The 10,938-nt window shown below is 43.1% G+C and overlaps 1 non-coding gene across 1 annotated transcript; it reads right to left on the bottom strand.

Moving 5' to 3' along the window:
- Window positions 1-7,899: 7,899 nt before the first annotated feature.
- On the bottom strand, window positions 7,900-7,988 carry trnaq-uug (transfer RNA glutamine (anticodon UUG)). Its single transcript is given in 2 exon segments — window positions 7,900-7,935; window positions 7,952-7,988. It is a non-coding gene; the product is annotated as a tRNA-Gln (tRNA).
- Window positions 7,989-10,938: the final 2,950 nt, after the last annotated feature.

Genomic DNA, 10,938 nt, shown 5'->3' with positions numbered 1-10,938 from the left:
CAGAGAATGACCCCGACCATCAGCACATCACCTTAAAAGGGATACGGAAACAGAATGAACAAAAACAGAGTATTCTGTAAAACTCAGCAGGTCGTGCAGATTCTGTGGATGATGAGCCCGGGTTCACGTTCAGTCAGATGATCATTCCGATCTTTCAGGAAAAATTTTAATTTTACAGATTTTTTCAACAAAAATAGCGCCTGGAAATAATAGGCAGCAACGAAGGACAAAAGGGAATGTCTGTGCTACAGTGGAGCGTAGGAGTAATTGAATAATAAATGACAAATTCGAAAAAGGCAAAGTGGGTGGTAAGCGGGCAAAAAAATAACAAAGAATGGTTTGGAGGAGGTGTTAGTGGGAACAGCAGAACCATTACCAGACAATGGGAGCGGTGCTTATGATCCGATACGCTGAACCTAATGTTGAGGTCAGAAGACTATAACATGCCTGAAATATAGGGTGTGAACGCCTTATAATCAGACCAGGCAGCTTGGCCACCCCGGATTGATTTCCTGTTCGGTTTGAATTCGGCAGCAAACTAATTCAAAAGCCAGCTTCTCACATCTTTTCCGCACTAGAGAAACAGGACGCACTCATATTCAGGACAGAGTCTGTTTCACGTTGAAGTGGAGATTGACACCGAATGTTTGCTTCTCCCAATGGAGGTGAGCTCATGCAGACAGAAATGAAGATATACTGATCAAGTATTGGCCGGAACCAAACACGGGTTTAGGTTGTCCAATGAGACACAGAGCCGAGTGCATCTGAGATACTTCAACTTAACTCTGTTCAGAGCGGAGAACACCTGAGAACTTAAATTTTACTCAGGTCGGTGAGTTTCACTTTGCTCCTGGGAAACTCCAGGATTTGTACGATGTGGGAACAACGGAGCGAAATCACACGTTTCTAATTTGAAATATGTCCGTTTTTTCACATGTCGACCAGCTCAGAAGCGGTTCTATGACTAAAAGTTGGCAGGGCTCGTCCGGGATTTGAACGCGTGACATCTCGCATTTCCAATTATAAGAATCCCGAAGCAAGAATCATACCCCTCGACCAACGAGCCGCCGACTGCGAAGAGCGTTGCTCTCAGATTCTGACGGCAGTTTACAATTCCGGCCCATCGTGCATGTGCTGACTCTCAGAGACCGATCGAGTGAGTCCCCCTCTCCATCGTCGTGCTAATGTTGTCCCTTTGATGAATATATTATTAATTTGAGACTTTACATTACCAAAGAGCTGCATCCTTGTCAGTAAAAGGTGAATTTGGGAATGAGGTTAAATGCGATTGACAACAAAACCAGAGGGGTCACATTTTTAACACAATAACGACGAGGGTGGGAGCACACTGGATCAGCAGTCCATCGCCTGATCCTTTCGGCAACCTCGTCTCCTACTTACAGCAACGTCAGACATCTATCCCCTACTTTTTGCATCCAAACAGAAATAATGTGCAAGAAAGTCTACTTCACCGCTTGTTCTGCCCAAGCAACCAGATCGGCAGTGATGAAAATGTGCCGTTAGCTTCTTAATGCAAACAGCCTTCCTTTAATTCAGGTGAGTGACTGTACGAGATGGTTGGTTTTGAGGCAGAATCAAAAAAAGAATATAACATTTCATACGGCGAGTTACCTGACCGCTGCATTACTCGACCCAGCAATCTTCTGATAACATCACAGAGTGACCATAACATGGTGGAACTCTGCATTAGTATGGAGAATGAAACACTTAATTCAGAGACCATGGTCCAGAACTTAAAGAAGGGTAACTTTGAAGTTATGAGGAGTGAATTGGCTAGGATAGATTGGCGAATGATACTGAAGGGGTTGACTGTGGATGGGCAATGGCAGACATTTAGAGACCGCATGGATCAACTACAACAATTGTACATTCCTGTCTGTCGTAAAAATAAAAAAGGGAAGGTGGTACAACCGTGGCTATCAAGAGAAATCAGGGATAGTATTAAAGCCAAGGAAGTGGCATACAAATTGGCCAGAAATAGCAGCGAACCCGGGGACTGGGAGAAATTTAGAACTCAGCAGAGGAAGATAAAGGGTTTGATTAGGGCAGGGAAAATGGAGTACGAGACGAAGCTTGCAGGGAACATTAATGCTGATTGCAAAAGTTTCTATACATAATTAAAGTGAAAACAGTTAGTAAAGACAAACGTAGGTCCCCTGCATTCAGAATCAGGGGAAGTCATAACGGGGAACAAATAAATCGCAGACCAATTGAACAACTACTTTGGTATGGTATTCACTAAGGAGGACACAAACAACCTTCCGGATATAAAAGTGGTCAGAGGGTCTAGTAAGGAGGAGGAACTGTGGGAAATCGTTTTTCATCGGGAAATTGTCTTTGGGAAATTGATGGGATTGAAGGCCGATAAATCCCCAGGGCCTGATGGACTGCATCTCAGAGTACTTAAGGAGGTGGCCTTGGAAATAGCGGATGCATTGACAGTCATTTTCCAACATTCCATTGATTCTGGATCAGTTCCTATGGAGTGGAGGGTAGCCAATGTAACGCCACTTTTTAAAGAAGGAGGGAAAGAGAAAACATGGAATGATAGACCGGTCAGCCTGACCTCAGTAGTGGGTAAAATGATGGAATCAATTATTCAGGATGTCATAGCCTTTGGAAAGAGGTGACATGATAGGTCCAAGTCAGCATGGATTTGTGAAAGGGAAATCGTGCTTGACAAATCTTCTAGAATTTTTTGAGGATGTTTCCAGTAGAGTGGACAAGGGAGGACCAGTTGGTGTGCTATAATTGGACTTTCAGAAAGCTTGCGACAATATCCCACACAAGAGATTAATGTGCAAAGTTAAAGCACATGGGATTGAGGGTAGTGTGCTGACATGGAATGAGAACTGGTTGTCAGACAGGAATCAAAGAGTAGGAGTAAATGGGGACTTTTCAGAATGGCAGGCAGTGACTAGTGGGCTACCGCAAGGTGCTGGGGCCTCAGCTGTTTACATTGTACATTAATGATTTAGATGAGGGGATTAAATGCACTATCTCCAAATTTGCGGATAAGACGAGGTTGGTGGCAGTGTGAGCTGCGAGGAAGATGCTATGAGGCTGCAGAGTGACTTGGATAGGTTAGGTGAGTGGGCAAATGCATGGCAGATGAAGTATAATGTGGATAGATGTGAGGTTATCCACGTTGGTGGTAAATACAGAGCGACAGACTATTATCTGAATTGTGACAGATTAGGAAAAGGGGAGGTGCAACGAGACCTGGGTGTCATGGTACATCAGTCATTGAAGGTTGGCATGCAGGTATAGCAGGCGGTTAAGAAACCAAATGGCATGTTGGCATTCATAGCGAGGGGATTTGAGTACAGGGGCAGGGAGCTGTAGCGACAGTTGTACAGGGCCTTGGTGAAGCCACACCTGGAGTATTGTGTACTGTTTTGGTCTCCTAACTTGATGAAGGACATTCTTGCTATTGAGGGAGTGCAGCGTCCGTTCACCAGACTGATTCCCGGGATGGCGGGACTGACCTATCAAGAAAGATTGGATCAACTGGGCTTGTATTCACTGGAGTTCAGAAGAATGAGAGGGGACATCATAGAAACGTTTAAAATTCTGACGGGTTTCGACAGGTTAGTTGCAGGAAGAATGTTCCCAATGTTGGGGAAGTCCAGAACCAGGGCTCACAGTCGAAGGATAAGGGGTAAGCCATTTAGGACCGAAATGAGGAGAATCTTCTTCACCCAGAGAGTGGTGAACCTGTGGAATTCTCTACCACAGAAAGTAGTTGAGGCCAATTCACTAAATATATACAAAAGGTCAGTTAGATGAAGTCCTTACTACTCGGGGGATCAAGGGGTATGGCGAGAAAGCAGGAAGGGGGTACTGAAGTTGCATGTTCATCCATGAACTCATTGAATGGCGGTGCAGGCGAGAAGGGCCAAATGTCCTATTCCTGCATTATTTTTCAAACTTTACTCAGTTTGGTGAGTTTTACTTTGTTCCTGGAAAACTCCAGGATTTGGACCCTGTGGGAACAACGGGGCGAAATGACACGTTTTCATTTGAAATATGTCTGTTTTCTCACATGTCGACAGGCTCAGAAGCGGTTCTTTGACTAAATCTTGGCACGGCTCGTCGGAGATTTGAACCTAGGACCGCTCGCATTTCACTTATGAAAAACACAAAGCGAGAATCATACCCCTAGACCAACGAGCCCCGACAGTGACGGATGTAGCTCTCAGATTCTGACGTTAGTTTGCTATTTATGACCATCGTGCCTGTGCTGATTCTCAGAGACATATCTAATGAGTCCCCCTCTCCATAGTCCTGCTAATGTTTTCCCTTTGATGAAGTGATTATTTATTGAGACATTACTTCACCAACGAGCTGCATCCTTGTCAGTAAAAGGTGAATTTGGCAATGAGGTTAAATGTGATTGATGAATAAAAACGAGGGGAAAATGTTTAACACAATAACGACGAAGCTGGGGGCATACTGGATCAGCAGTCCATTGCCTGAACCTCTCAGTCACTTTGTCTCCTATTTACTGAAACGTCAGACATCCATCCTCTACTTTTTGCATTCAAACAGAAATAATTTGCACGAAAGTCTACTTCACCACTTGTTCTGCCCGTGCAACCAGATCGACAGTGATGAAAATGTGCCATTAGCTTCTTAAAGAAAACCGCCTTCCTTTAATTCAGGTGAGTGCCTATCCGAGATGGTTGGTTTTGAGGCAGAATCAAAACAAAGAATATAAAATTTCACGCGGCGAGTTAGTTGATCGCGGCAGGCCTTGAATCTGCAATCTTCTAATAACATCACAGATCACAATCGAAGTCAGACGCCTTATCCATTAGGCCACGCGGCCGCTGCCATCGGCATATAATTTGTTGTTTTTTATATTGAGAGCAAATAAGGGACAAGGGTTATATCAAGGAGTGGATTTCGGAAAACATGAGCATATTTTGAGTAATGAACAGATGCGCTGCGATATGGATGTGCACGGATACAGGCAACGTCAATGTAGCTTGAACCACAACAGTTTAACAATTCGTTTATCGCAACTGAAATCACACTCCTTTTAAATGTACAGGATGATCCGGATTATGAGAAAATACGTCTTAAAGGGACAAATGATGAACCGGAACTGACAACCATCACGTTTGAACAGACGCCGAATGATCCTGGACAGGAAGCACATCCCTTTTACACAGCTGTAGAATGGCCCTTCACGGACAGCAGTTCCCTTTCAAAAGAGTAAAGTAGGATTTCTATCATTCCTGAATGCAATCGTGCTGTGCGTGAGTGAGCGCGGTTCTCAGGACCACGCGGGGCTGGGACGGTTGTTGAAGCCACAGGTGATAGACAGGCAGGAAGGAGGGAGGGAAGTAAAACCAACCCAGACAAAAAGACAATTTAAAACATATATATATTTATCAGAATAAGAAAATAAATACATTTACAATTTTAATCCAAAAATTGAATTTGATTTGAATTAAATAAATAAATAATTGTTTCACAATCGATATATTTTTGATTGAACGAAGGCTGTGTGACTGTATCAACTACACTGGAAATCACGGCGTGCAGTCAGTAAATACCCAAACACGGTAAGCCCATGGTGGAAGCCAAGCCACGAGGGAAGATGTGGGCAACAAAGGCGATCTTTTAAAGGCGCGAGTGCCTTTCTGCTGGATCTGACAGCAGCTGCGTGTGCTGTGAAAGAGGTCAAATGTAATTGAGCCCAGTGCAGGCAGAACAGAAAAAGCACATTTATTGTGAAAGTTAAAAAGTAGGGAATGTATGTTAATATACGCATATATAAATATTTATACATATCTGTATATAAACAAAGTCAATCGGCCAGTCATGTCTTGTCTTGTCTTGATTTGATTTGTATTTGAAAATTAGGCGGAAGGAACTCATCATGTCACTCAGCCCATCCGCAAGCTCTCGCTAAAATCGCTATGTTTCCAGCTTATGTAAATTGCCTTCTTTCAGATGTGGAACAGCAAAATCCCACAGCAGATTCTTCTCCTGTCAGGCAGTCCTCAAATGCGTATTGAATCAAATCAGTGTGGCTTCAAGTTGCATGTAATGCATTTTTCCTCCCATGACATGAAATGCACAGTAAGATCGCGCAGAACGTTTGCACGCACTCCCTCGCTTACACAAACACAACAACAAACTAAAATTCCTTTACCCTCCGAAGGCAGTTTTTGAAATTTGAAATTTGAAATTTGAAATCCGGGACAGACAGCACATCCCTTTTAAACAGATACATAATGATCCGATACTGATAGCACACCATTTTGGAGAGATAGAGAATGACCCCGGGCAGACCAGCACATGACCTTAAAAGGGATACAGAAACACAATGAACAAAAGCAAAGAATTCTGTAAAACTCAGCAGGTCGTGAACATTCTGTGGATGAAGAACCCGGGCTCACGTTCAGTCAGTTGATCATTCCGATTTTTTCAGAAAAATGTAAAGATTACAGATTTTTTCCACGAAAATAGCGCCTAGAAAAAAATAGGCAGCGAGGAAGGACAAAAGGAAATGTCTGTGACACAGTGGAGCGTAGGAGTGATTGAATAATAAATGGCACAATGCGAAAATTCAAAGTGGGTGGTAAGCGGGCAATAAAGTAACAAAGGATGGACCAGAGGAGGTGTTGGTGGGAACAGCAGAACCAGTAGCAGACAATGGGAGCGGTGCTTATGATCCGATACGTTGAACCGTATGTTGAGGCCAGAACACTATAACATGCCTGGAATGTAGGGTGTGAACGCCTTTTAATCAGACCAGGCAGCTTGGCCACCCCGGATTGATTTCCTGTACGGTTTAAATTCGCCAGCCAAGGGACTAATTCCTAAGCCAGTTTCTCACATCTTTTCAGCGCTAGAGAAACAGGACGCACTCATATTCAGGGCAGAGTCTGTTTCACGTTGAAGTTGAGACTGATGCTGAATGTATGCTTATCCCAATGGAGATGAGCTCATGCGTGCAGAAAGCAAGATATACTGATCAAGTATTGGCCGGAATCAAACACGGGTTTAGGTTGTCCAATGAGACACAGAGCCGAGTACATCTGAGATACATAAACTTTACTCAGTTTGGTGAATTTCACTTTGCTCCTCGGAATCTCCAGGACTTTGGACGCTGTGTGAACAACGGAGCGAAATCACAGGTTTTAATTTGAAACATGTCAGTTTTCTCACATGTCGACCGGCTGAGAGGTGTTTTTTTGACTAAAAATCGGCTGAGCTCGTACTTGATTCGAACCCGGGAGCTCTCGCATTTCAATTATTAAAATGCCTAAGCGAGAATCATACCCCAGACCAAAGAGTCGCCGACAGTGAAGGAGGTAGCTCTCAGATTCTGACGTTAGATGCTATTCGGTCCAACGTTCCTTTGCTGACTCTCAGAGACCGATCTAATGATTCCCCATCTCCATAGTCCAGCTACTGATTTCCCTTTGATAAATAGATTATTTTTTGATACATTACTTTTCCAACGAGCTGCATCCTTGTCAGTAAAAGGTGAATTTGGCAATGGGGTTAAATGTGATTGAAGAAAAAAACGAGGTGTCAAATAGTTAACACAATAACGACGAAGCTGAGGACATACTGGATCAGCAGTCCATTGCCTGAACCTCTCAGTCACCTTGTCTCCTATTTAGTGCAAAGTCAGACATCCATCCCCTACTTTTTGTATTCAAACAGAAATAATGTGCACGAAATCTACTTCACCGCTTGTTCTGCCCATGCAACCATATCGACAGTGATGAAAATGTGCCATTAGCTTCTTAAAGCAAACAGCCTTCCTTTACTTCAGGTGAGTGACTGTCCGAGATGGTTGGTTTTGAGTCAGAATCAAAACAAAGAATATAACATTTCACACGGCGAGTTAGTTGACCGCGGCAGGACTCGAACCTGTAATCTTCTGATAACATCGCAGTTGCAATCAAAGTCAGACGCTTTATCCATTTGGCCACGCGGCCGTTGCTGTCGGCCGAAAATTTGTTGTTTTTTATATTGAGAGCAAATTTGGGACAAGAGTTATATCAAGGAGTGAATTTCGCAAAACATGAGCATATTTCGAGTAATGAATCGATGCGCTGCGATATGGATGCGCACGGGCACAGGTAACCTCAATGTAGCTTGAAACGCAACAGTTTAACAATTCGGTTATCGCAGCTGAAATCACAATCCTTTTAAAATATACTGGATGATCCGAATTATGAGAAAATACGTCTTCAAGGGGCAATTGATGAACCGGAACAGACAACCATCCCGTTTGAACAGACACCAAATGATCCTGGACAGGAAGAACATCCCTCTTACACAGCTTTAGAATAGCATTTGACGGACGGCAGTTCCCCTTTAAAAGAATAAAGTGGGATTTCTATCATTCCTGAAGGCAATTGTGCTGTGCGTGAGTGAGTGTGGGCCTCAGGTCCATGCGGGTCTGGGACGGTTGTTGAAGCCACAGGAGATAGACAGGCAGGAAGGAGGGAGGGAAGTAAAACCAATCCAGACAAAAAGACAATTTAAAACATATATATATTTGTCATAATTAGAAACTAAATAAATTTACAATTTAATTGCAAAAAATTAAATGTGATTTGATTTTAAAAAATAAATAATTGTTTCTTCATCTATATATTTTTGATGGAACGAAGGCTGTGCGACTGCATGAAATCCACTGGAAATCAGGGCGTGCAGTCAGTAAATACCCAAACACAGTAAGCCCATGGTGGAAGACAAGCCACGAGGGAAGATGTGGGCAACAAAGGCGATCTTTTAAAGTCACGAGTGCTTTTTTGCTGGATCTGACAGCAGCTGCTTTTGCTGTGAAAGAGGTCAAATGTAATAGAGCCAATGCAGGCAGAACAGAAAAAGCACATTTATTGTGAAAGTTAAAAATTAGGGAATGTATAAAAATAAACGCATATATACATATTTATACATATATTTATGTAAACAAAGTCAGTCAGTCAGCCATGTCTTTCTTGATTTTATTTGTATTTGAAAATAAGGGGGAAGGATTTCATCATGTCACACAGCCCATACGCAAGCTCTCGCTAAAATCGCTATGTTTCTAACTTATGTAATTTGCCTTCTTTCACATGTGGAACAGCAATATCCCACAGCAGTTTCTTCTCCTGTCAGGCAGTCCTCCAATGCGTGTTGAATCAAATCAGTTTGGCTTCTAGTTGCATGTAATACCTTTTTTCTCTCATGACATGAAATGCACAGTAAGAATGCGCAGAACGTTTGCACGCACTCTCTCGCTTACACAAACATACAAACAAACTAAAATTCCTGCACTCTCCAAAGGCAGTTTTTGAAATTTGAAATTTGATATCCGGGACAGTTAGCGCATCCCTTTTAAATACATACATAATGATCCGGGACTGAAACCACACCATTTTAGAGAGACAGAGAATGACCACGGCGATCAGCACATCACCAGAAAAGGGATACGGAAACAGAATGAACAAAAACAAAGAATTCTGTAAAACTCAGCAGGTCGTGAACATTCTGTGGATGAAGAAACCGGGCTCACGTTCAGTCAGATGATCATTCCGATTATTTCAGAAAACTGTAAAGATTACAGATTTTTTCCACGAAAGTAGCGCCTGGAAAAAAATAGGCAGCGAGGAAGGACAAAAGGAAATGTCTGTGACACAGTGCAGCGACGGAGTGATTGAATAATAAATGGCACAATGCGAAAAGGCAAAGTGGGTGGTAAGCGGGCAATAAAGTAACAAAGGATGGACCAGTGGAGGTGTTAGTGGGAACAGCAGAATCATTAGCAGACAATGGGAGCGGTGCTTATGATCCGATACGTTGAACCGAATGTTGAGGCCAGAACACTATAACATGCCTGGAATGTAGGGTGTGAACGCCTTTTAATCTGACCAGGCAGCTTGGCCACCCCGGATTGATTTCCTGTACGGTTTAAATTCGCCAGCCAAGGGACTAATTCCAAAGCCAGCTTCTCACATCTTTGTAGCGCCAGAGAAACAGGACGCACTCATATTCAGGGCAGAGTCTGTTTCACGTTGAAGCGGAGATTGACGCTAAATGTATGCTTATACCAATGGAGGTGAGCTCATGCGTGCAGAAAGGAAGGTATACTGATCAAGTATTGGCCGGAATCAAACACGGGTTTAGGTTGTCCAATGAGACACAGAGACGAGTACTTCTGAGATGCATGAACTTTACTCAGTTCGGAGAGTTTCACTTTGCTCCTGGGAATCTCCAGGAATTTCGACGCTGTGTGAACAACGGAGCGAAATCACACGTTTTAATTTGAAACATGTCAGTTTTCTGACATGTCGACCGGCTGAGAAATGCTTTTTTGACGAAAAGTTGGCAGGGCTCGTCCGGGATCTCTCGCATTTCAATTATTAAAATCTCTAAGCGAGAATCATACCACGAGATCAATGAGCCGCCGATAAAGAAGTACGTAGCTCTCAGATTCTGACATGAATTTGCTGTTCGGCCCATCGTGCCTGCGCTGACTCTCAGAGACCGATCTAATGAGTTCCCCTCGCCATTGTCCTGCTAATGTTTTCCCTTTAATGAAAAGATAATGTTTTGAGACATTACTTTACCAACCAGCTGCATCCTTGTCAGTAAAAAGTGAATTTGGCATTGAGGTTAAATGTGAATGACGTAAAAAACCGAGGGTTCAAATGTTTAACAAAATAACGACGAGGGTGGGGGCATACTGGATCAGCAGTCTATCGCCTGAACATCTCAGTCACCTTGTCTCCTATTTACATCAATGTCAGACATCCATCCCCTACTTTTTGCATCCAAACAGAAATAATGTGCATGAAAGTCTACTTGACCGCTTGTTCTGCCCGTGCTACCAGATCAACAGTGATGAATTAGTGCCATTTGCTTCTGAAAGCAAACAGCCTTCCTTCACTTCAGGTG

The sequence above is a fragment of the Pristiophorus japonicus genome, unplaced genomic scaffold, assembly GCF_044704955.1.
Source record: "Pristiophorus japonicus isolate sPriJap1 unplaced genomic scaffold, sPriJap1.hap1 HAP1_SCAFFOLD_89, whole genome shotgun sequence".
NCBI classification, from domain to species: Eukaryota; Metazoa; Chordata; class Chondrichthyes; family Pristiophoridae; genus Pristiophorus; species Pristiophorus japonicus.
Note: the sequence above shows the minus strand (reverse complement) of the source record. Positions and strands in the feature narration are given on the sequence as shown.